Source organism: Tursiops truncatus, chromosome 18, assembly GCF_011762595.2.
Source record: "Tursiops truncatus isolate mTurTru1 chromosome 18, mTurTru1.mat.Y, whole genome shotgun sequence".
NCBI classification, from domain to species: Eukaryota; Metazoa; Chordata; class Mammalia; order Artiodactyla; family Delphinidae; genus Tursiops; species Tursiops truncatus.
The window spans coordinates 76,449,012-76,475,244 of record NC_047051.1 but is presented as its reverse complement, the minus strand read 5'-3'; the positions used below and the strand labels follow the sequence as shown (position 1 = coordinate 76,475,244).

General features: G+C 49.2%; 1 long non-coding RNA gene across 1 annotated transcript; it reads right to left on the bottom strand.

Annotated features, from left to right (window-relative positions):
* Positions 1–88: 88 nt before the first annotated feature.
* LOC109547593 (uncharacterized) lies at positions 89–16,361 on the bottom strand. The gene is made up of 2 exons (XR_002173406.3): positions 15,992–16,361; positions 89–472 (listed from the first exon to the last, which is right to left on the bottom strand). It is a non-coding gene; the product is annotated as an uncharacterized lncRNA (long non-coding RNA).
* Between the last annotated feature and the right edge of the window lie 9,872 nt (positions 16,362–26,233).

Sequence of the window (26,233 nt, the reverse complement as noted above, 5' to 3'; positions counted from 1 at the left end):
ATTCAAGAGAAATACTTAAACGATGAACAGGACGAATTTTTCCTGATGTGTCACGTGGGCAGAGGTGAAACAATTAGGAAGCAGGAGGCTTTGTCAACGGGGTACTTTAATCAGGACAAGCAGACATTTTCCTTGGTATGGCTAATGCGCAGTGAGGCAAGCTGTTGACGAAGCAGAAGAGGGAAGACAAAGCAAATGAGGGTGATGCTTCTGGAGTGCCCCTCGCTGGGCACAAAACACGACGAGCCCGTCTCACTCTCGGGCACATCAACAGCTGTGTCCTTGGATTGTTTTCTTGTTGGACAAGAGGCAGCATTTTCTGTATTTTTCTTTGAACTGTTAACGCAGATCAGTGCTTTGCAACTGAAAGTTCAAGTTTGTTCTAATGCGCCACCTCCGTGTTTTAGTTCCAAGGTGTTTTACTGTCAACAAAAATGAATTATAATAAAATGATCTACTTGTAGCAGAGCACCTGTAACAAACAGAAAATACATGTACAAATTATTAAATCAAGGTGACTTTCACTAGCTGAAAATTCATCCATGCTTGCATTTGATATTTTTTGTAGGACACATAAAAAGACATCAACTCCCTTCCAAAACCGATTGGCGCTAATGAAAGGACTGAGATGAGAAATACATGCTTTATAAACTCAGCTACTCAGACTGCCTCTCATGCAGGGTCCAGCGCCTCCTGGAACTCAGCTGAGCATGTCCACAGGAAGGGAGGGGTCACTGACAAGGAGGTGCGGGGCAGTGGCACTTAGGAAGGAAGAGATTCCAGTTGAGGACACCGACTGATCTAACTTATATTTTTAAAGTGTGTGAACATTTGTTAGAAGCAGAAACGATTATACAATTAAACCACGGTAAGAACCACCACCATCACGACCAGCTGCAGCGACCAGCATCACTCCCTTCTCCCATGCCTCCCAAACATGCTCTGACGTCTGCTACACCCCTTCCGTCTACCCCCCTCTTCACACTTACTGGCCTTTGTCCCCCCAGTGAAGCTGCCCACTTTGATGTAAACGGGGCCTCAGCAAGCTAGGCTGCTAAGCCACATCTGGCCCACTGTCTGTTTTGTAAATAAAGTTTTCTGGTACCTCGCCCTGGCCATTCATTTACATATTGTCTGTGGACGCTTTTGAGCTGCAAGGGTAGCTGTGACAGAGACTGTAGGACCCACAGAGTTAAAATATCTACTGCCTAGCTCTTTACAGGAGAAGCTTGCCAACCCGGATGTCGACAAAACCAGAGCCGTGAGGAGCCCTTGTGGGCGGCGCCGACCCGCCTGGCTGGGACTTCTGCCCCTGTGACGTCTGGACAATCTGTGCACAGGCTTCTTGGGAAGGTCCTGAGACCTGCATGCCAATTGCTCAGCACAGCTCCTGACACATAATATACGTCCTCAGTGACGATAAACCACATCCCGTATTTTTCTGACTCTGATGCTCCCCGTCTCTCTGAAGCGTAACTTCCCAGGCACACACCTCCTGTCCCTCACACCCTGTCTCGGGGGCCCTTCCCTTCTCCCTGCCGTCACCTGCCTGCCCTTCCCGCCCCGTCTCTTTAACCGTCCAGCCATTCACTGTGAGGACCTACTACGCGCTTCGCGGGGCCTTGCTGCTGGGGATTCAGTGCCTTCGTCTTTGAAGGTCTGCTCTCCTCCTCATCAGCCTTCCCTTTAAAAGCCTCCCCTCTGGGAAATGGTGGATCCAGAGAAGCCCAAATGTGAAACAGCAGCGGCTCTGCTGCGGCTCTTCCGCGTGCAGACCCTCGGGGCCGGTCTCTGAAGGGCCAGACGCCTCTCTTGGCAATCGACTGGCTCCTGGCCGCTACGCTCAGGTGTGCCTCACCGAGACTCTCCAGGCACAGAGGGGATCAGCTGTCAATCCTATTTCAAATATTGAGAAATCAAGGCTCTGCCGACTGGGCAGCTCAATGAAGACAAAGTGAAGGTCACACACATCTAGCCAAGTGGATTTCCTGGAAGTCCGATGACTCTCGGACAGGACTGTGCACGCTCCGAGATCTGGAGATCTCTCAGAGTTGAACACGGCTCAGAACCTCAGGCAAACAGACAGCAGGATATGAGAGGGAGAGGAGCCGGGACTGACTGTACGCTCCAGGCGGCTGTGCCGTCCGCTGCGCACGCAGGAATTTTAATGCAATTAGCCGAGTGCAAGCGCGGAGCTGACGAGCCGTTCCTGTCTTTTGATTAACACCCAGGGTTTACTGGAGAAGATGCATCGCTTATTTTGAAAAATACACAAACAAACAGAAGGCAGAGGATCCTCAGCCTGTGCTTTCACGGTCCACAAGGGAGCACCACTCCCTTTGGGGGCAAGATGATTGTTTCTGATTTAAATGCATCACCCAACTGGAGAAAAAGGGACTGAATTCATCATCTAGTCTCTGAAGTCTTATAATTGCCTAATATTTGACTCCCTGATTACAGTATTGATCTTCTAAAGACCTGGATAAACACACACAGGTGTAACAGCGCCATCACCCACAGCTTTCTTATCTCCGTCCTTTGGGAAATCCTATAAAAGGACTCCATTGAATTTAGTCGAGGCGTCATGTAGCTGATAAATATTTGTTGATCTTTTTACCCAGGGGTGGTCGTGCTCCAGGAGTGGATTAGTGGTCCCTGTGAATCACGGTGGGTTATCTTCATGTGCTAGGTTTGTAGTGCATGGGGATTCTGGAGATGAAAGACACCTTGGAGGGTACGCGTACAGGATTGCAAAACCCCAGGTCAGAAATGTGTTAATAGAACATTGAACAAACGAAATGCTTTTGCTTTCTCCCCACAATCACAGGACCAGAAGGGAGCAGTTCTTAAACACCCACGCTGTGCCAAGGTTGGACCCACGTGATTTACGTGTATTTATATATGTTGTTTCACTTAACTCTCGAAATCCGAGGTGTCGGTGGCACCATCCCACTTTACAGATATGGAGCCTTAAGCTTTGAAAGACCAGATCGCAGGTTGCGCTGTCCTGGGTTGCACAGCCAGAAAAAAGGTTGAGTCGGGCTGTCTCCCCCGTTGACCTCTTTTATGCTGCTCCTCAGGCTGGGCATGTGGCTTCTGAAGATATTAACGTCTCTGGAGAAAAGTGAAGGCATTTGTGCACGTATCTTTCTCCTCCTAACGCATACTGAATACTGCTTCCTCTATAGAGCTTAAAACTGTATCATCAGATAATCTTTCTGAGAGATGTATATTTAAAGTGATGGCCTTCCTTGAAGACAGTGATTTTTAAAAATTTTTTACAATTATTTTTGGTCTGCAAGAGGTTTTCAGTTGTTTTGAATCCAGCCACTTCCTACACTGCAGTAGATCAACCGTAAAGAAGCTGCAGTTAATTAGGAAGGATTTGGGTCACTGCTGATACCTGGGTCCCGACTGAATCCCATCCTGTCATCAGTGACGAAGGTTTCTAGAAATTATGACTACTGAACACTTCGGACACAAGGCCAGGGATGGGGACCTGGCTTTAAAGGAAGTTCCTGAGGGAAAACGCTGGCTGGGTCAACTCAACAAGAGCCATTTACATGGCAGTGGCGGGGGAGCCCCATCTTCCTGGGTGTCCAGGGAAAGCCAACAACAACAACTGTACCTCCTAGGGGTGCTCTGAAGACAGCACCACGTAGCAAATTCCTCAATATCTCAGGCAGGAGGCAGGCTCCTAACGCTGGCTGGCTTGTTACAGAAAACACCTAGAATTCCTAACAAAACTCTCAGGGTAGGTATTTTTATCCCTGTTTGACAAATAAAAACTCTGAGGCACAAGGACCAGCCCAAGATGATGGATTCAGGACTCTAAATCCACCTGGCCCCAGACACGTCCAGAAGGTTGCTGTCTGAACCCACTATGTTACAGGGGACATGAAGCCTACTACGTCATTAGCGCCACCAATAAACCAGCAAACGGGGTTACACGTACTCTCTCTAATCATGAGAAGCTGACGCTACTGTCCACACTTTTTCCATGGTTTCCTTTCTACATCATGCTTAAACCACAAGGTATTACATACGAGTGGAAGGGTCAGAGAGAATTTAGAGCAACAGGAAGGCATCGTGGGTTACCTCAGACTTAGTCTGTTCCATTTATGGGAAAAAAGTTTTCCCAGACAGAAAAGGTGTGAAATTATTTAAACAAAACTAGTAGTTCCCACATTTTAAAACTGAGGAAATGGACTCAAAAAGTGACAGGAAATCATCCCAAGTAAAACTTCTAAAGCAGGAGAACCAGGGCTGAATCTCACATTGGTGTATCTGCAAGTCCGTCGTTTTAAACTCTTTATCTTTCATCTCATGAGCCTAGACTCAGCCAGTAGATAGAATGTGTATTTAGAGCTGTGACACCCCAAAATACTGGCCTCCTTTTCCCACCATCTTCAGGACTGACCCGGGGTTTCAGCCCCTGGTCTGATCTCCCCACAGGCTGCTCTGAGCATCAGTCCCGTGGATCCTCCAGGTGGACGGCTGTAAGAGCAGGCCCACCAGAGCCTCGGGGCCAGTCGCTCAAAAATTCCTCCTGCTTGCCTGAAGGCTCAGGATGTCACTCCTGTCCAGCTGTCCTAAAGAAGTTTGAGTATTAAAAAGTTATGTAGAAATTATCATCATGAATTGGCTAGTGATGTGACCACTGGGTCAAGAGGGTTTTGCTGTGACGATTAATCCAAAGTTGTGTCTGAACTGAGTGGAGAGGTCAGTCGTCAGCTTTCCTCCTCTCCAGGAAAATCGAGAAAGGAGAAACTTTGTGCTGATAAGCTAATTTAAACAGATAATGGCCATGTACATACCACAGCGTGAGTTAGTTTTTAACAGACCTTTAAATTGGAAACTCAGAGTACAAAGCCATAAATCTAATTATTTTCCCCTTCAGCACCCGTATTTTAATAGGAGATGCGCTAACATGCAAACAATACAAAACATCAATGGAAATGGCGTCTGACGGGGATGGAGCACATAGCAAATAAAAGAACGCCACTTAATAGGCCGACATGCACGTTAAGCTTAAAAACCAGAAACCTGATCTGAAGTCTGGGCAGAACACTTCCATCTGTCTCGTTCTCTTGCATTAAAAATTAAGCATTATTTAAACGTCTCTTGATGCTGTAATTGTTCATCCCCGAAGAAATAAAAAGATCAGGAGTGTTTCACACTTTTTGAAGGTAAAATAAATAGCGGTCCGAAGCTATACATCAATAGAATATGAATTTGCTATTTATACAGCGATTTATACAGCAATAGCAAATATGCTATTTATCCTGCTTTCCGGGAAACAAGACCTGCTTTGGGATGCAAGTGATTAATGCAATATCCCTCTCGCTTAACATCCTAAACCCTGAGATGACAGCGTTTATTTACTGACAATAATGCACTTCTAAACAACAGGAGGGTTTTTGTGGGATGATTCCAGATGGGGGGACCAGCAGTCCCAGCCTTGGCTGTGCTGGGTGGGTGGGTTACCAGATAGGAAGTAGGTTACCTTCCTGTCCCTACAGACAAAAACCAAGTCAAGAGGGCCCCTCGCTCTACAATCTTCTGTGTGTGCATCACACGCTCCAAGCGCAAATCACTCTCCCATTTCGTCATCATGGGCCATCAGACAAGTGGTCTTTTGGGCATTTGTTTTTCATTTTAAAAGATACATTGGGAACATTTGCAAGACATTTTTCCTAAAGACAAATTATTGTTTCAAAAGGCCTTGCTGACATAATTTACATCTCGTTCCCAGCTTAATGAAAAAAAAAACTGTATTTTTTATTTTTATTTATTTATTTTTGCGGTATGTGGGCCTCTCACTGTTGTGGCCTCTCCCGTTGCGGAGCCACGGCTCCAGACGCACAGGCTCAACAGCCATGGCTCACGGGCCCAGCCGCTCCACGGCATGTGGGATCTTCCCGGACCGGGGCACGAGCCCATGTCCCCTGCATTGGCAGGCGGACTCCCAACCACTGAGCCACCAGGGAAGCTCCAAAAACTGTATTTTTAAAATAATGCATTTGCCAGCCCTTTATAAACATTACCTGGTAGCAAGTATTCTTCTAGGTCCCAAAGGGAAAACCAGTTTGCCAAAGGCCACACTGCAGTAGTCGCAGATACAGATGCAGAAAGTATCCGTATGTGCTTATATTTCCCACAGGTGTGTTTGAAACAGCAACATAAGTTACATTCTCAGCCCGGTGACACTTTCTCCACTGACACTGACAGAGGAGCCCGCGGAGCATGAAATCTTTTAAAAACTGTACTTTGCGAAGGGAGGGCCATCCCGGGAACAGATTCTCAGCTTCCATTAGTTACCTGGGCAGGTGCTTGCTTCTTCTGTAACAAACTCAAGAAAATAAACTGACTTTGGAAACGCATTCTAAATATAATAGAGAGAAAAGGAGAGTGAAAACTAGGTTAAGACCAGAAGTATTTCTATATTGTAAAGGTCATAAATTTTAAAAAAGAGAAAGAGAAATAGGAAATAGTAAAGTTTATCAAAATCATGCCAGAAATGTCTCAGGAATATTAGGTATAAAAATAAAGATGAACTTTTGCATTACGCGCCGTAGCCAACAAATGGACCATTTCATAAGTGGGAAATCTCAGGATCGTGACGATAGTGACCTGAATTATCTCCACTTATTCCTTTCCCTCCCCTCCAGCCCTGTACTTCTTACCCAAGAAGCTGTCATAGTACCGGCCTCCTGCTTTTCAAAAATGAAAAAATATGTAGCCTCACACAACCCATAAAAAGTTGAATTTGTAATTTAAAAGCTCCAGAAAAAGAAATCTCCATGCCCAGATGATTTCACTGGAGAATTTACAAACATTTAGAGAATTGACATCACATTTACAAAATCTCCTCTGGAAAATAGCAGAGGACACAGTACTTCCCAACTCATTTTATGAAGCCAGTATTATTCTGACACCCTAAACAGCCAAAGACAAAAGAAAACTACAGACCAATATTTTCCATGAACTTAAACGTAAAATACTCAGAAGATTTAGCAAACTGAATCTAGTAATGTACAAAAAGCATAATACACCATGACCAAGTTGGGTTTATTCCAAGTATGCAAAGATGACTCGATATTCAAAGATAAATCAATGTAATCCATACATCAACAGACTAAGGAAGAAAAATCATAAGCTTATATTAATTGGTATTGAAAAAGCATCTGAAAAAATCTAATACCCATTAATAATTATGATTCTTAGCAAACTAGGAATAAAGGGGAACTTCCTAAACCTAGTAAAGATCAGCTATAAAAAACACTTACAGCTAACATCACACTTAATGGTGAAAGACTGAACATTTTCTCCTGAAGTCTGGGGAAAAGGCAAGTATGTCTGCTCTCACCACTCTAACCAAGCCTAGTGCTAGAAGTTCCAGCCAGTGCAATATGGCAAGAAAGAGAAATAAAAAGGAATACAGATTTGAAAAAAAAAAGAAAATACAGCCTATATTCACAGATAATATGATTGTCCATGTAGAAATCCTAAGTAATCTGCAGAAACTTCTAGAATTAATGAGTTCAGCAAGATCACAGGATATAATATAAACATACAAGAATCAACTTTATTTCTATAAACAAACGATACACAAGGAAAAATCAAAATCAGAAATGTAATACCATTTATAACTGCTCCAAAGAAACAAACACGTACTTGTATGCTGAGAATTACAAAATGATGATTGATGAAAGGAATAGAAAAAGACCAAAATAATTGGAGACACACACTGTGTTCACGCATTAGAATACTCAACATAGTAAAGATGTCAGTTCTCCCCAAACAAACCTATAGGTTTAATGTGACTGCTGCGTAAGTCACAGAAAAGTTTTTTTGTGGACATATATAGGCTTATTCTAAGATGCGTATGGGAAGGGAAATGTCCCAGAACGTGCAACAGAGCTAACCCTCATGTGTAGGCTTTGAATTTATATTGTACAAAATCCCATGTGCAAAACTAATTTTTTTCCAACACGTAGTTTTTGTTTTTGCTTTTGCTTGGGGGGCGACTATAAGAGAAAGCAAGATGTTTTATCACGCTCTCTGCTTCAGGCACTTTGGGACAAGGTAAAAGTCCTAAATTCTAGTAACAAAAAAAGAGAGAGAGAGAGAGAAAGTCAGAGACACAGAGAGTCTGGGCGGGGGGATCTAGGGAGGCGGTCTGTCCCAGGCGTCCTCGTGGCTTTTTCCTCACCTGCCCCCGACGTTTGCCATTTTTATCTTCTTTAGCAGCCATTCACCTGTTGCTGCCAACACCAAAACTACCAGATGGACTCAGGACCCCATGAAGCCACTGAGGCTGGGGTCCACCTGGGGGCCAGTGCCACAAGGGTGCTGCTGACGTGGCCCAAGGGAACACAGGGTGCTGCCACCCCGGCCTGCCGGCATCTCCCTGCTCCTTCATCAGGATGTGCACTAGCGCAGCCCACACCCCGCCCTGCACCCTGTCCTGAGGGTAACCCCACAGGGGAGAGGAGCCCTCCCACCCCCAGACCAGCACTCTCTCTAGAGGTGACACAGTGCTTCCTGTGTCCCCAGCTCATTTGCGTTTATCTGCTGCCTCCTTTCCGAAGAGATTGCTTTCAAGTGTATGGGGCTATGATGCAGTCCATTTGATGGTCACCACACCTGCTCAGAAGTTCCCACCTCTGTCGGTGGCCTTGTCCTCGACCCTCTGCAGCCCTTGACTGTACCTCCCTTGGGGTGAGCCCTTGGTCGGGATGCTGGTGAGTGCTCAGAGCCGACCGACTCCAGCTGGACTGACCACCAGTCCCCCTCAGGTCCAGGGGGTCCTACACTGCAAGACTGAACCAGCTGGCTTGCCCAGGGGACCCCAGGACCAAAGTCCCATCATCACCATTCACAGGACATGGCTCAAGACAGGGCTGGCAGAAAGCACCCTCATGAAAGTCAGGCAGGAGAGAGCGTCCCTCCCACTGCTGCACAATTCCATGGACATGTCCTGTTTTACACCTCCTACCGCTCAGAATTCAACACGGATGGTGGCTTTCGAGCTCACTGCCTGCCATGTTGTTCGGCTCATAACATTTCTCCAGAGACCCGTTCGGGGCCATGTGTACAGGGGGTGTGAGAGATGTAATTACCTTTGAGCGCGAGTGATCAGGATGAGATAGGCAGGAAGGGAGAGAGAGACAGAGAAGTGCCCACGGTGGAGAAGGAAGGGTCCCCGCCAGGCACATCCAAGGAGCAGCTCCATTAGCTTCCATTAGCTTCAAAGGCACCGTGTATGGGGCTGGGCTCCGCGGGCACGGGTGGAGAGGAGAGACAGGCCGGCGCGGGCGGCGGGGCACATCAAGGACGCGGGGTGACCTCTGACTGCCCCTCCCCATGCACACTCGGGGGCCATAAGGGGCTCCCTCCTGCCCCATGCAGGACAGCCGAGCGTTTGCCCCAAAGGGTCAAGCATCCGGTGCTCTGATGGCTGTGCCCACGGGGCCACGGAGCAGAACACAAAACGATGACAGGAAGAAACCAGTGCCCCGGCGGGGGAGGGGCGCACAGGAGGGGAGCCCAGCCAAGCCCGAGCTTCCCTGCCCCAACGCCCCGGCCCCTCCTTGGGGGGGGGGGGGTGATTGCAGCAGGAAAGTTCCCTTGCAAAACGGAGGAGGGAGGCGGGTCCAAACCCGAGCAGAGAGAGAGAAGACTGGTCAGGGGGGCAGGAAGGATGAAGATTACTTTCTGGCCTAATTGGGCCTCTCCTCGGAGAGGTGGCGTGTGCAGAGCCCTGGAGCGGGGGCCCCTTCACCCCCACGTCACGCCAGGAGTGGTTTGCACGTCTCGGCTGACGGCTGTACATCTTTCTTACGGTTCGATATTTACCAAAGAACTGCAAAAGTAAAAGAGATCCCATAGCTGCCGAAGACAACGTAATTATAAGGGTTAACTTGATAAGACATACAATCTTCAGAAACCTGCAGGCTTGCCTGATAAAATATTTATATCAGTCACTGCTGGACACCCAGAGAGAGGAGTGAAATGATGCTTCCACCTCCATGTTTCAGGATGTGCAAAAATGTCACACGGGCGCCATATGCAGGGGCTGGGGGTATGCGGGGGGTGCCCATTTAACCAATTCAGGTCCTTTTGTCTTACAGTATATTGACACTAAAGATTACCAAGAAACAATGACTTTGCTGTCAGGCTTGAATTCAATTTCTTTTATAAATCTGAAGGAAGCCATTTTTTCCTTTAGTTATTTCATTTAAAAAAAAAAAAAAAGAACAATAAAAACACTAACGGAGGGCTTCCCTGGTGGTGCAGTGGTTAAGAATCCGCCTGCCAATGCAGGGGACACGGGTTCAAGCCCTGGTCCAGGAAGATTCCACATGCCGCGGAGCAACTAAGCCCGTGCGCCGCAACTACTGAGCCTGCGCTCTAGAGCCCGCGAGCCACAACTACTGAGCCCATGCACCACAACTACTGAGCCCGCGTGCCACAACTACTGAAGTCTGCACGCCTAGAGTCCACGCTCCACAACAGGAGAAGCACGTGCACCACAACGAAGAGTAGCCCCCGCTCACCGCAACTACAGAAAGTCGCGCACAGCAACAAAGACCCAAAGAAGACAAACATAAATAAATAAATAAATTTATAAAAAACAACACTAACGAAACCTGATCCTTGGCACCACGTTCCATTTAGGAGAATTACACAAGATTTACTTTACACCATAGTTTTTACTCTCACACATTTTAATATTTTTAATATAGTACGAGCATGTTCTTTTGAATTGTTATAATCAAGCATCTTATAATAATAAAACAATACAACAATCAAAAGTCACAGTTTTATTACTTTGCTGTGTTGACTTTAATCTGTGAGTTTTTCTCAGTCGCTTTATCACAGGCCTCTTTCTGGCTCTGGGTTATTGTTATGCAGATTGTCCTGCCTACACAGACCCAGCACTTAGAGACTGGAAACTCTCTGGCGTACACCTGGGTCTAGAACAGAGAGCATGGAGGCCCCTGGAGGTGGAGGCGCTTTCCCCAGGTCCACGGCGTCCGGCTCCTCTGTCGTGAGCTGCGGGCCTGGCACCAGTTCTTACTTAAGCTCTCAGCACCTCGTCTCCTTCCTCTGTTGATGGGGCTAAAAATGACTGCTTATAAAATCCCGTATCAGAAGTTCTCCGTCTACAGTAGAGACTCACAGAGGACGGCTGCTCTTAGTATCACTAAGATCACTACGACGTCTGTAACACTAACTTCAGATGAGGAATAAAACCTGGGTGTCTTCATCTCTAAGACCAAAGATAAATTGGCAACGAAGCAAAACAACTCTCTAGTGCGTTCAGAAACACAATAAAATAGGGTTGACAACAAAATTTTTTTACCTGATGCACTGCAAGTTTTCTCCAGCTGATTATTTTATTCTTTTATGTTATTTGTCATCTTATGGAGACCACCTGGCACTTGGGGGGCTGGTTAAAAGGTATCATTAAATTTGATTTATGAAATTATGGAAGCATTTCCACAAGTTGAAATCCTAAGGAGCTCACTAAAAATATAGCCTCAAGAAATGGCAATAAAAAGTGGGAGGAGGTGGGGGAGGGATGGACTGGGAGTTTGGGATGAGCAGATGCAAACTATTATATAAAGAATGGATAAACGACAAGGTCCTACTGTAGAGCACAGGGAACTCTATTCAAAATCTTGTGATCAACCATAATGGAAAAGAATATGAAAAAGAATATATATGTATAACTGAATCACTTTACTATACAGCAGAAATGAACATAACATCATAAATCAACTATACTTCAATAAAATTAAAAAAAAAAAAGAATTGGCCATCATGATGTTCCTCTAAAGGGCAGAGATGGTTGAAAGCCCGTGCGCTTTTCACTTAGTCACGCCCAGCACGCTCTGTCTCCGGTCACTCTGTGCTTACCGGCGCCCACCCAAGCACCGAGACCAGCACGGCACGTGTGTTGTCTCCCCCCTCTTAGCCAACATCCCTCACTGTCATGCTGAACACGCCCCAGCTTTACAGATTTGGAAAACCAGAGGCAGAAACGGCAAGCACAGACCCAGTCCAGAAGTGTACATCTGGATTAGAAAACAAATCGTTACTTGGTTTAAACGTTTTACTTTTAGTTGGAAAGAAGCAGCCAACTGAAATGAGGGCAGAGACCATGCCTTCGTGTGACGGCGTCTGGGCCCTCGGCTGGGCACGTGGGCGCTCTGTCTGTGATGAGAGTTCAATGAACGGACACTCAAGAAACGACCGTAGTAAAAACTAACAGGTCAAGGTCCGAGGGGACGAGGCCGTGAGCTCTGTCCGCGTCCGCGTGCCTTCTCCACTGGGGGATGGGTCCCACAGGCTGTGTCGGCGGCGACAGCTTCCCAAGTCCCAAGTGGAGGCCCGTGGTCCCCCGTCGCCGAGTCTGTCCTCTGGCATCTCAACCCCAGGTCAGGAAAGGGCTGGCCTGGAGGAACCACGGGATCTGGTGGGGGACCTAGAGGGTTGTCCAGTAACAGAATCTTCTAGAGCAAAGTCCGAAACAGACGGTTCACTCTTCCCCTTAGGCCACCTGCCATCACCAAGCTGTGCCGGAATACGTAGAGCAGGACGCGCCCAACGTTTATTAAATTGTCATCATCCCGGGCACCCCGCCAACTGTCGACTACAGTTCTGTGACAGCCCCTGTGGGAGGAGGCTGTCACACCCCTGGGCCATTGACGCAACGGAGGCCTGGAGGGCACACGTGGCTGGCGAGAGTCAGGAAGAGGACACAGCTTCTCCCCTGGGCAGGTGGCAAGACAGGGAACACCGGAGGAGCAGCGAGATGAAGCTCACTGGCAACCTGTCGCTGTCTTCTAAAACTTTTTTTAATCTCCAGAATTTTGCATTATTTTCTCAAGAAGCTGCCCTGAAAGCCAGGACCAATAGTTGCATCAGGCCGTGCACAACTTTTTAAATTTTCTTTTCTTTTCTTAATTGAGATACAGTTGATTTACGACGTCGTGCCCGTCTCTGCTGTACTAACGCCGCTTGCAGCAGCATGGATGCAACTAGAGATGATCACACCAAGTGAAGTAAGTCAGAAAGGGAAAGACAATACCACAGGACATCACTTCTATGTGGAATCTAAACTATGACACAAGTGAACCTCTCTACAAAACAGAAACAGGCTCACAGACATATGAACACACTCGCGCACGATTTTGAAGCAGAGGGACCAGGTGGCAGCAGTCATACCTGGGCCCCCCTTCCCGCACCGATGGTCCTTCTCAGCTTAAGGGCCTCTCAGTGCAAAGAGGTGCCCTGGGTGTGTCTGTAACGAGTGCTACTAATTAAGGGTTACTACGAGTGACTGAGGAAAGAAACTAGTGTATTAGGAGCTGGGAATTATATTTGATCTCTGTTCATGAAAACACGTGCTCACCTACAGCTGATGCCAAAGACCCAGCGGGAAGCCCATCCCGGGGACCTACCACACCACCCAGCACTCCGCAGATGTGACCCCTTGCTCCCCAGAGGGTATGTTATGGTCACCTCCCCCCGCCCTGTCTAAATTCTGGCGGAAGTGTGGGGGGAGAAGGACAGAGTGACATGGGGAAATCCTCGGTGCTCAAGGCGGGAGGGAAAAAAACAAATATTGGCAAACACATTTAATAGGAAAAGGCAACGTGACAAGTCATGCTCTCAAAGCACAAAGGACTTTAATTCTCTGTCTCGCCATGTGCATGAGAAATTCCAGTTTTGTTCATATTGCTGTAGTTACGTTCACGACAGGATAAAGTTGTTTTAAAGCTGAAAATTTGGTAATATGATCTTAAAAGTCATTCTGAACCATCTGAGAGTGAATGACTCCACAATTATAAAAATTACTTTTGTAATGCTGGCTGCACTTGGAGATATGATCAGATAATCACATTGCTAAAATAAAATGTGTTAAATCTAACATTATGGCAATTCTGTCATTTCATTCAGCCCCCCGTAAATTGCTGCAGCATTCAGGGTAAACCATTAGCTTGCTCCTTTTCTTACCTTCCTTTTTTCTTCTCTTTTTAATCCCAAAGAAATGGCTATAATGAGTTGCTAATAAAATGACAAATAGGAACAACCCCAATTCATTCACAGGTTGCATATTCAGAGAAGATGCAATTCTAATTCCATGAGGAGCTAAGGAAGGTCACCCTGACCAAGAGGACCCCTCGTCTGTCGCTCCACTGGTGGAATGGGCCCACCACTCCCAGGCCGGAACTCCTTCCAGCCAGCAAAGCCTGGGGCCCATGGAGCCAAGGCGCTTTCCCACCTGACCGTCATTAAAGCCAGGGGACACGTCTGCAGGCTCTGGACACCCTCACTTTTAAAGACCGCACCCCAGGCAATCTCAAAGACACACGTGCCCGAACATCCCACATCTAACCTAATGTTTTGTTATAAAGTCTTTAGAAGTATTTTCTAATTGTTCCTCTAAGAGAAGGCATGGAACGGTGGTTAAGGGCTATGCTAAAACCCCAGTTCTGTGTGACCTACAAGAAGTTACTTAACATGTCTCTGTCTCATTTATAAAACAGAAATAACAACAGTGCTCTTATCACCGGTTATCATGACGAGTAAATTAACTAACATGCCTTTGGAGGTAGAAACGTGCCTCACACGAAATGAGCCCGATGCAAACGCTCCTTTGTGCTACTGTTGTTTCACTGGGCAACAAATAACTCCCTTGATCAGCAACTGGCTCTGCTGTCTGGGCAGTTATTGTGCACACTCAGGGATTCTTGTGTAAGAAAAGCTAGCTTCTAAATTATTTCCAAAGGTAATACAGTGTTAATGAAAACTAAATTTAACCATTAAAGAACTTGACGTGTTTTTGAAACATTTCATTAAAAAGTTTAAATTCCAGTTTTGTAGTTTTCTTTTCCTATTTTAGAGTCACTCATCGCTTTTTTTTTTTTTTTTTTGAGAATTCTTCATAGATTTATGAACATCCTCGTGGGTTTCTGAGCAGCTAGTGGTCCCTGCACCCAGAGCATCTATGGAGGCACTGAGCCACATGGCCTGTGGGACTAGGCAGCCGGGCAGGACCTGGAAGTCCAGAGGCTCCAGGGCTCCGTGAGCTCCTGAAGTCCCGGTGCAGAAGGTTTCCTCTCTACAAAGGATCGTGAAGGCAGGGGTGACTCGTGCGGTGCCCGTGGCTTCGTCTTCATCTGGTCCGTCTCAGCTCAGATGCGCCGCCCTCCCATCCTCTGGGGAAGCGTACAGCCTCTATCTTGACCGCATCTCTCTACCCTGTTGGCTGATGGATGTTCTTCCAAATGCAACCAATCACTTCACATATATGATTTCTTCTAACTACTTGTAAAACTTTAAAGAAACAACTAAAAATTTACTGCACAGTCATCCTTTATTTTTATGAGGTCTTCTACAAAATACATTCTGTGTCTAATACTTAATATATAATCCTTAATACATAACCTACAATACATTAATACTTAATATAAATCCTGAAATATATGTAATACTAAATATAAGTGCTCTTTTTAAAAAGTCCTCCTATAAAAATCTTTTTCTCTCATAAGCGATACTGCCTGTCAGTTTGCAGCTATGAGACACTACATGTCACTTTCCCTCATGTCCTCCTGTGAACGCTGTTCGTGGTGGTCAAAAGGGCACTTAATAGCACGTGGCACTGGACAGCCCAGCGATTCCGATTACTGGGAAGAAGCAGCGGGCTGAATGAATTGGCTGCAGACATGCTGACACCGATAGACACCCGTTACCTTAAAATGGACACTAATGCACAAAAAAGCGCGGCAGCGAACGGGCCTTCAGCTCCCCCTGGACGCCGGTGGATTAAGCCGAGTCAATGGGAGGCGCCCGCGGCCCTGATGTCAGCTCTTCAGATAAGCATCCGTCCCACAGGCATCCACACTCCACCTCTGGTCGTGCACCCCAGGCTGACCCCCCGCGGTGGCCGCTCAGCAAAGAGCCCCTCACCTACCTGACCGTGTGCCTTCCTGAGCCGCTGCTCAGTGGTGTCGATGACTTTCCAGCCCGCAGCGGTCCTCGCCCACGCGGGAGGGATCTCAAGGTTCCCTGGAATTGGGAAGCATTGACAAAGAACGGAGTTTCCTCAGCTCACCCCAAAGAGCAGGCTCTCATGACCTGACTCCTTCAGCGAAGGCAACCCGGGCCTCAGCTTCCTCACCTGAGTCCCGAGAGCACAAGCCTCCCTGCTCTTCCGGGTTCTCCCGGGCTGTAATGTGGGAGCGCGAGTGTGAGATGCGTGTGCGAGTCTGAGCCGGAATGCGAGCAAGTGCGTGTTTGTGCAAGTCAGTCCGTCCCTCCTGCACAGGCTCCAGGTTCCTGCAGAATCCTGCGGCCTCCTGCTGGGAATGGAACTTTGGTGCAGAGGCCAGTCAGAGTGACCACGACCCTCGCGTCCAGAACTTACATTCTGAGATGAGCGCACAGCAGGGCAGCAGGGGACATGGCAACAGAGCCACGTGGATTTCTATCAGACGGCTGAGGCAGGGAACAATTCGCATGCATATCTATCCATCTATCACCTGGCCATCTGTCCACCCATCTACCCATCCATCCGTCTAAAAGCAGTCACACAATGTCCAGAGTTTCGCCTCATTTGATCCTTCAGGAGCCCCTTCTCCCATCTGCGGCAGCCTTGCACCCCTAAAGGAGGGGTCACAGATCTGGAGGACACAACACAGAGAGGAAGAGCCACACGCTGCCGTGTGGAGGGCGAGCTGCGGGGCCAGGTGCTGCCACCAGGACACCTCATGTCCTCAGGACCGGGGCCACCGAAGGCTGCCCGCAGCCAGCCCCAAGGAGCTTCCATTCCCAAGAGAACTGACGCGACGGCACGACGGTGACGCCTGGGGGACAGCAGTTTGTAGCAGGAGCGCCCGCAGTCACCGGGTCTGTCCTGCATCTGAGGATATTACTCAGGGTGTCTCTGCCCATTCATGCCCCGCATCTGAAGAAGTCCTGCCGTGACGTCACGAGTAGACGCACCATCTGCAGAAGAGAACAACTGCTCTGTCACCCGGCAGCGTCTCTGCAGAGCTCCGCAGGCAACGGCAGGCCCCATCCTTCACAGACCACGGAGACCACACACTGCGCTCCCGCCCCTCCCACCCCTCCCAGCCACTTCCCCAAGCCCACTCACAGTGGTCAGTGCCGTACACACGATTCTAACACTTCAGTCCAGAACGTTCTCTTCGGTAGGATTTCCTGCAACCTCCCAGATACCCTCCCAAACCCAATCTCTACAGACATCAGCTCCACAAAACCTTCCTGAGATTGTCCCTGGTTTCTACTTCCCTTCCTCTAACTGGAGAGAAGTGGAATGCTTCTTAGGAAAGAAAACAGTAGCACAAGACGGCAGCATAATATTCTGAGGACGAGAGCAGCAAGTTAGGAGGCGCTGTCACCAGGTGTCTGTACGAATCTGAGCAAATGACCCAACCTCCGGGGCCTCAGTTCCCCCTTCGTGAGGGGAGGCTGAACGGAGGCTGGGGCCACACGAATGCCGAGATCCTGGCATGACCCTAACACGACAAGGCACTCCGTGCATTTACGTGGCAAGGAGTGAGGTGTAGCCTCGCACCTGGACGTGTAAAGAGAGCACAGGGGATGGGTTCGGGGGGTTGGTTTCTGAGGAGCCCGTGTAGACTTTCCATTCTCGTGATGGAGGGCAGCTCACGTGAGGAAATGGGAGGTGACAGATTCCTCAAACTCCCTCTGCGCTTTCTTGGTCTGCTGACGTCAGACTCCTCAACACCTTCAAACCACAACGAAGAGGAGGTGAAGGGCCCCTTCGAGGTCACGCCCGTTCGGGTGACCCCTCTGTTCCCCAAGTCACATGGTCCCTCCACGGGTTGAACTGGACACACCCACTGGCGCACCAGCCGTAGAAGTGGGCTAGGAATTCCAACTCTGCAGGCTGGCAGGGCATAACTGCAACCCGCCGGGCACCGTGCTAGCTCTTCCCGTCTCTCTCAAGCCTACACGGGCGTGGTGATGAGGCCGTCTACACACAAGGAAGTGCCGCGCAGCAAAGGAAACCACGTCCCAAGACCACAAGGTAGGAGGCAGCACCAGGTCTTAGATTTACAGAAAAAAGTGTGAAAAGAGCACAGAATTAACACATGCCCTGCACCGAGGCTCTCCTACTCTTCACACCTTATACCGTACGGGACACCTATTACAATTAGTAAGCCAATACCACTACATCATTAACCACAGTCCACACTTTATTCAGATCGCCTTCGTTTTTACCTGACGTCCTTATTCTGTTAGAGGGTCCCATCCTGACACCACATGACACTTAGTCACCAGGTCTCCTCAGGGTCCTCTCGGCTGTGACGGCCTCTGACGCCCACCCTGTTTTAGCGACCTGGGCAGTTTGAGGGGGACTGGTCGGCTATTTGCAGGACGCCCCAGGACGTCACGGTTAGCCTGGGGTGCCCACTGTCCACCATGACTCTGGATCTTGGCCTCCATCCCCTGGGGGAGGTGTGGCTGTCGGGTCTCGCACGGCACGGTGACTCAGCCCTCCACAATCCCATACCGTGCTCCGTGCAGCCCACACTTCAGAAGTGGGCGCTATGCCCCACCTCCTTGCGGGGGTAGCAGCTACACACATTACTTGGAAGTCTGCGTGGGAGACCTGCCTCTCCTCCGCACTTGTGTACTGATGCAGTCGACCACTTACCTCTATCCATAAGGACTTGAGAATATGTATTCTGTGCTTTGAGCTGCAATCCAATGCGACTGTACTTATTCTGTTGCTCAGAATGTTCCAGCTTTGACACTGGAAGCTCTTCAGTGACCCTGCGTCCCTGTGACACCCCGGCGTCCTTGTGTGGGGTTTGTGGGCAGTCCTTACCTGCTAGCTCATCTTGTGTGTTTCTTAGGCAAGCTCTCAGTCTTGGCATCAGCCCTTCTCTTAGGAGAACTAGTTCCTGTAACTGGAGACTGGAATTACAAGCCACGATCTAGGCACTAGCGTGCTTCACGGCACTGCTCCTAGGCCCGCTAAGCTGACAGAGAAACTAACCTGTGTATGCGCCACAGCTACGAGATTTCTGTAGGTAACCACCCGTATCTATGTAAGTTCAAGGTGAGTTTACACTGACATCTCCAACTCTAGTCCCTCATCACATGGACCATTCTAGCACCTCGCCTGCTTGTCTGTAACCTCCCATTCCAACACTGAGGAACGTAGAGAATTTTAATCCAAGTCTTTCTAGGTCAAGGACCCACACCCATAACCACTATACTACACTGCCTCCCAGTTACAGTGATTAAATGGATATAGTTACTGTGTATAAAGTGCAGCTTCTAGAACATAACAGGCACCTGGTGAACAAGCCCAGCCTCAAGCTAAGCCCTCGCCCTGCACCCCAGCCCACAGGGGCCACCCGACGTCTACAATATCGACACCTACAATGCAGATGGATCAGCGCACTGCCTTCTGCCATCCTTCTCTCTCCTGAGTCAACTTCCAAAGACCCTTCCTCACCCAGTGCAGCGTCACCTGTGGAAGAACATTCTCCCCTTTCCCTCACTAACCAAACCGGCTTATCTGGTGGCCATGTACCCAGCAAAAGCTCCACCCGCAGTCTCCCCAGGGCTGCCACACAGCAGAGCTCTGGCCCGTGGGCTGCCGGGCAGTTGCTCCACCCGCAGTCTCCCCAGGGCTGCCACACAGCAGGGCTCTGGCCCGTGGGCTGCAGGGCAGTTGCTCCACCCGCAGCCTCCCCAGGGCTGCCACACAGCAGGGCTCTGGCCCGTGGGCTGCAGGGCAGTTGCTCCACCCGCAGCCTCCCCAGGGCTGCCACACAGCAGGGCTCTGGCCCGTGGGCTGCAGGGCAGCTGCTCCACCCGCAGCCTCCCCAGGGTGTCACACAGGAGGGCTCTGGCCGTGGGCTGCAGGGCAGTTGCTCCACCCGCAGTCTCCCCAGGGCTGCCACACAGCAGGGCTCTGGCCCGTGGGCTGCAGGGCAGCTGCTGGGGGTACGTCCAGGGAAGCTTTCGGGGGCGCCTCGGTCAGCACATCCTCATGTGTTTCTGTTCCTGCCTGCAATGCAGTCGACGCTGACAGCGGACCTGCCCTCCAGAGACCATGAGGCAACAAGATCGCGCCAAGGACACGCACAGGGTACAGAAGACCCTCAGCAGCCCGCGGGACCAGACTGTATCGAGGTGAGCATCCTGGCCTGGCCCTCATCACTGTCATTCCCTGAGCCTCAGCTCAGCGCAAACCGCAAACCCTAGACTCACACGCCAAATGAGGACTCTCTTGCTTTGTGGCTCCTGACCACGCAGGGGCCTTTCACTCAGTTTCCATCTCCTGTGGAGTCTAAGCCCCAGCAAAGGATATTCTGAGGCCAAACAAATGATTCAGCCCTCTTTCAGCTCTTTGAAGAGCCACTTCAGACTTTTCTTCTCAGGAACACAAAACAGTGTTGAGTCATCAATGCTCAGTAAACCGCGGTTGAATGAATAAATACAGTCGAAGATGGTTATCTCCTCCAAGGGGCTCAGCGGTGTCTCACGATTGACAAGGTGAGCTGACGCGACTGCTCCCTTTAGACTCGTGGGTCCTGGGCCGCCCTGCCCTCCACGGTGCCCCCCAGCCTGACCAGGGCTCCCCAGGGAGGGGTCAGGCACAGACCCAGGACCCGGCCCCTCTGCTGGCCCGTGTTCTCTCCTTCCTTCTGCTCCAGGACATCAGGACCTGGACGGGGCGAAGGGACCCCTGGAAGGACCCCCCAGGTGAGGGGCTGAGAAAAGGGCAAGTCTCGGTGCTGCGGGGGGGGGGGGGGGGGGGGGCGGACACAGAGGGATCCTGAAGCTTGCCTTCCAGGCTGTGGTGTGGGCGACGGAGACGGAGGGAGGGAGGGGACGGGGAGGCGGGGGCGCCCAGACGGCGAGGAGTACGTCATAGGGAACTTAGGGGAAACCGTCAGGTCGGTGCTGCTTATGGACGCGAATAAAGGAGAGGAAAATGGGAGAAGGCTCTGGCTCTGTCGCAGTAAACTCACCACTGTCGTCCACCTTTAGCTTACATTTACATTTAGCTTCCCGTTTATGCTAACTCCCGTATGCAAAACGATTGCTGCGCGGGGCATTCACGTGTGGTGGGTAAGTTTTATTTGATTACAGTGCAAACCCTGATCCTCTATGCGTGGCCCTTCGTCTCGCGGAGCGTGGATCTGGAAGCGTTCAGTGAGATCACTGGGGGGATCAGGGCCGGGAGAGGGGCAGTCAGTGATCCGGGCTCACGCGTCAGGGCTCAAAAGGTGAACACTGGGCGAGACAGGAGAGACGCTGTTCCCCGGGACCTCTCCTTACTCAAAGCCTTAGGAGGGCACCTAAGTTTCAATCCAAGTTCAGAGAAGGCAGGAGTAGGAAAGGTCAACGTCATTAACAGCAGCCTGGAATCAGACACTGACAGACCAAAGCATGGGCATGTTTCTGTTACGACTTCTTATCCTTGTCAAGGTCAGATGTTTAACCTTGGTGAGGCCCCCTCTCCTCACGTTTTAAAATATAAGCAATAATAGTTACCTGGGAGGATTTTTCTGAGGATTATATAAGACACTGTCTTAAAGAATCTCACATAGTTTCTGGAACCTACAGGTAGTTATTAAAGACTAGATATTATATCTTTATATATCACATATTGCGTTGTAGCATATATTATATATTTACATGCCACACATAATGTTCAAATTGTTACTGATTAAAAATTAGAAGGAAGAGATGATACCATGGGAAATTTTCAAGGACGCAGGGCTGCTAATCCAGAAGGGACTGGTTTAGCGATGTTAAGTGGCTTCCAGGAGGTCTGCCCACGTAGACACCAAATTAGAGGGCCCCTGTCCCGCCGTGACCTCACAAGGAATCCCGGGCAGGGAACGCCAGCTTTCTAGGACTCCAGTTACTTAGGAAATAAAGGGATGCACTTGGTAGTTTCTAAAGTTTGGGCCAGTCCCACCATTCCAAAATGGCTGAACTGGGATTGTGGCTGGCCTGAAGTACGACTACCTTGGCTGCTAGGACGACGCAACCCAGGGGTAAACCACCACAACTGACTTGGACTCTCCGCTCTTAAAGAACGCAGCGAGGCGTCTTGCCTGCATTCAGTAGCCCTAACTTTGTCCTTTTCCTACAGGTGGGCGCACTGAGGTAGTCCCTATTACTTGGTCTCCTGTGAGGCACATGCTGGTACCAACTGCTTCTCGATTCTTGTTTTCCTGCTGAGGAAAAGGAAGAGACAAGGACAAATACATTCTTTGGGCAGCTGAAGGGCGTCATGTCGAATGCTGCGTCGCTGCATTCTTCATAGCGGGGCGTCCTGGACTAAGTTCACTACAGCTCGCAGGATTTAAGTGCTGGATTTGAACTTAGAGCCTCACCTTGAACTCCTCCAGGGTAGATAGGAAATTGTGCTGGATGAGACCAAGGGCGGAAAGCCGAGTGAAGAGGAGAGCAGCGGTGCAGATGCTGGGACCCTGTTCTGACAGGACCACCCCGCCTGAAGCCACTTCTAACGCCTTGCAAGTCACGGAGACAGGACCGCCTGCTGCCCTGCAGGAACCCCATCGGCTTATTCCGTTTCTCAGCTACCACCTTTGGCTTGAGAAGAAACAACGTACACGCTTATGCATGCTTGACAATTAGCCAGTTAGTCTCAGCTCCTGCACCCTGTCTGCAGCCTTGATTTCTGAGCTTGCCAAGATCCTAAGTAGTTCTGTTTCACGTTCTATATATGGTGCCCACCAGGAGCCACGGGAGGTCAGAGTCCTAATAATAATGGAATTATCTTCAGTGTGGAGGCATCACCGCTGCCCCTCGGGCCCTGGGTGCCTCCCCAGGTAAATCCATTTACGATATCATCTTACCCCAGCACGGCCCACAGCCACCTCTCTTTGTTATGCATATTAGGGATTCTCTAAGTTATACACAGGTTGAAATATTAATTTGCCTTTCTATGGATCCTAACTCCAGAATGCCAAGGAGGAACTGGTGATCGCTATCGTGTCATTCAAACACGGCATGCATTTAGCTGAGAGCACACAGGCATTTCTCTCAGCTGTGTATGTACTAAATATACTCCCACCCATAATTCTCTATGATATTTATCTGAGGGGTATAAGCATTCCTTTGAATAATAATGCTTGCATAACCTCCCAGGACAGTCTGTCTATTAAAGAGGAAATTAAATATACAAGGGTATGGGGAAAATCACGGTGAGGCAATAATGAACTTAGCACATTCAAGAAGGAAAATGAAAGATGACTTGTGTGAAGCCTACACTTAATTCCCTTGCGGTCTCTCATGATTCATCACTTGTCACAGAAACGTGGCTGGAGGGCCCTCCTTGCACCCACACGCGCACAGACCCTGGCTGGTCACGTGCTGGACGCAGACGGAGCCGTGTAAATGTGGGTGACCTCTCCGAGCGGAGCGGAGCTTCTGGAGGAGGAGTTTCGTACCTGTACGGGATGCATCCTCTCTGATTATTCCTAGTTCCCAACTATTTACTTTAAAATATCCCCCCAAATTAGTTTTCAATTCACAATCCCGTTTCCGATTTGAATCATTCATGCAGCCTACAGTCCGATGATTATATTTTCTTAAACAGTAAGAATCACCCTCCTGAGAAGTTCCACCTGATCTCCTGGACTTTTTCTTTTTGAAAATGCACAAACCAGTATAACAAGGAACTATCAGGTGTGGATGCAGTCAAAGGTATGCTTAGCAATGCATTCTTGTTTTAAAACCAGCCACATGTTGACATTCAAACTTTTAAATTTTTCGGAGGAGAGCTGAAGAGTGCTGTCCTTAGCAGCGATAATGATGCTATGAGTGTGAGTGACTTGCTCATGTATGTTACCCATAATATAAGGTGGGGTTTTCTTTTATTATTTAATTATTTCTGGCGGCAAATCTGCCTAAAATTGCCATTTCATTGAAGTTAATTAAATTAAGTCAATTAATTACTTTCAGTATGGCCACAATGACTTATTAATTCTTTTAAAAGGAAGGAGAAAAGTTTTAAATTGGGGAGAATATCTTATCTCCTCAAACGAAGTAATATTTTACAATTATTTTCTGAACTATGAAGAAAAGCTAGACCGCAGTAGTGAAAGTCACACCCCCAGTACAATCAAACGTGCCCCCCTTAAAGCAGCAGCACTCAGGACTCTTCATTGGTGAGTTTGCCTGAACCACGCTCAGGTCAGCTCCCTGTCTAGTCCAAAGCGGGACAAGACAGTGGGTATTGCCGCTATAAAGGAGAAGTCATCATTTGAAAAGCCCTCCTGGAAATGCCTTTAAAATCAGCAGTCAGACAACCATCAGGGTAATTCCCGACCCCCAGAAGCCTGGAGCTTAATCACTTCGGAGCAGAACCCTCTGCAGCAGCCCGGCTGCCCTGCTGCCGCCCCCTGCCACAGCAGCCAGGGGCTCTACGGCTGGGGCTGAGCTGCACCCGGCAGACGCAAGGGGGGAGCTCAGCTTTGCCAGTGGAATCTCACAGGGAGCCCACCACCCAGGCTGACTTAGAGTGGGGCGCAAGCTCAGGGGTGCAGGGCCGCGGGAGGGTCTGCAGGCTGCCGACCTCGAAGCCCCCAGGTCTACGTCCTCCCTCCCGCCCTGCTGGCTCTTACTCTGTAATCACAATTAACAATGATGACCGAGACACTCCCCCCGGGTATGACTACTACCTGACATATTTTACATTCTAAAATAGTGTTACTAATACATCCAGGAAAAGCGGAATTCCACTCCAAATGAAGCAGAGAGTTCTGCACACTTGCTCACTCGCCATGAGTTGTTTTGTCCCTTGTTTGCGTTTGGTTCTATACTTAGAGATGTTGATAACTGGATTATATTCCCAAATCTGATCACACTAGAAGCAAGGGATTAAAGAAAGGAAAAGATATAAGTTCGCTCACGTGTGTGCAAACTGGTCTCATACAGAGATAGGAAGTAGAAACGTTTGAAGTTCACGGTCTTGCTAATGTCTCATCTCCCCTCCCCGCTCCTCTCAAAGCCTGAGGCCTGGCGAGCCTGCAGGTGCCCCGGGGGCTCGCCTGGCCTGTCTCCCCGGCACTCCGTCGGGTGGGTGCGCGCCTGCCCTGGGCTTCCTCCCTTGTCTGGCTTCCTACTCTGGCGATCAGACACTTGAAAGCCATTACTAGGCAATGATGGCAAATGTATTCACCATTCCTGAAGGAGGAGAATTAAACGAAAAGGGAATTTCATGGAAGGTGGCCGAGTTCTTGCCGGTGACTCTCAGTGTCAGCTCGCTTTTGGTCGACGCCTGCCAGTTAACCCTGTTTCTACAGCTGGTGGTGATCTTAAAACGTGGAGCACGTAAACGTACGCTTTTATTCCTCCCTCTCGACTCCGAACTGTGTATACTCAGCTTCTAAATCTAATCCGTAGTTGCAAATAAAATATTCTTCTGAGGCAAAGTATGTCAAGCAACCCTGGGCCTCGGTTTCCTTGTTTACGTGGATGAGAAAACTCTCCGTCCTCAAGTGCTCGGCACTGAGCCCCACAGCTTTCATTTCAGAGGGAAAATCAGCGAGGATCCCAAAGTTACGCTTTGCTCCACTAGAAGAGTCCTGAGAAGAGGTGAGCCGGCGAGGCAGCGGCGACGCCGGGCTGCACAGGTCATCAAGTCCCCAGCACGGGGCAGCCCCGGCTTCCAGAGCCGGGCAGACAGAGCGGGCTCGGCCGTGCCTTCGTCTGCCCAGACGCTCCAGTGGGACAGCAAACGCGGCTCTCCTTAACCAAGCGCCCAGATGGGACAGCCTGCAGCACTCCTCGGGTTCGGAGCCGGCAGAGGAGACAGCGGAAACCAATGAAGTTAAAATAAAAAATTTATCGCCAGTATTTCAAGCCTGACATGAGAAAAGCCACTTCCCCCGCCCCTACAAGTCAATACGCAGCAGTGCGCTGCTAAGTGTCTTCCATTTCCCTATTTCACGCTAGATTTACCTGAGAGATGAGTGTACTTAAGTAAATAGCACAGACAATTTTCATAGGACAGGTGCTTTGAATGTACGTGGAACGTCATTCCTATTATTTCAATTAACAACGTAAGCTACAAAAAACACACGAGGGTGAATTAATTTAAAGCTTCCATTTAATGCTCCCAGTGAGGACATCTTTGGGCCCCCCGGTTGTCTTGGCAACTCCA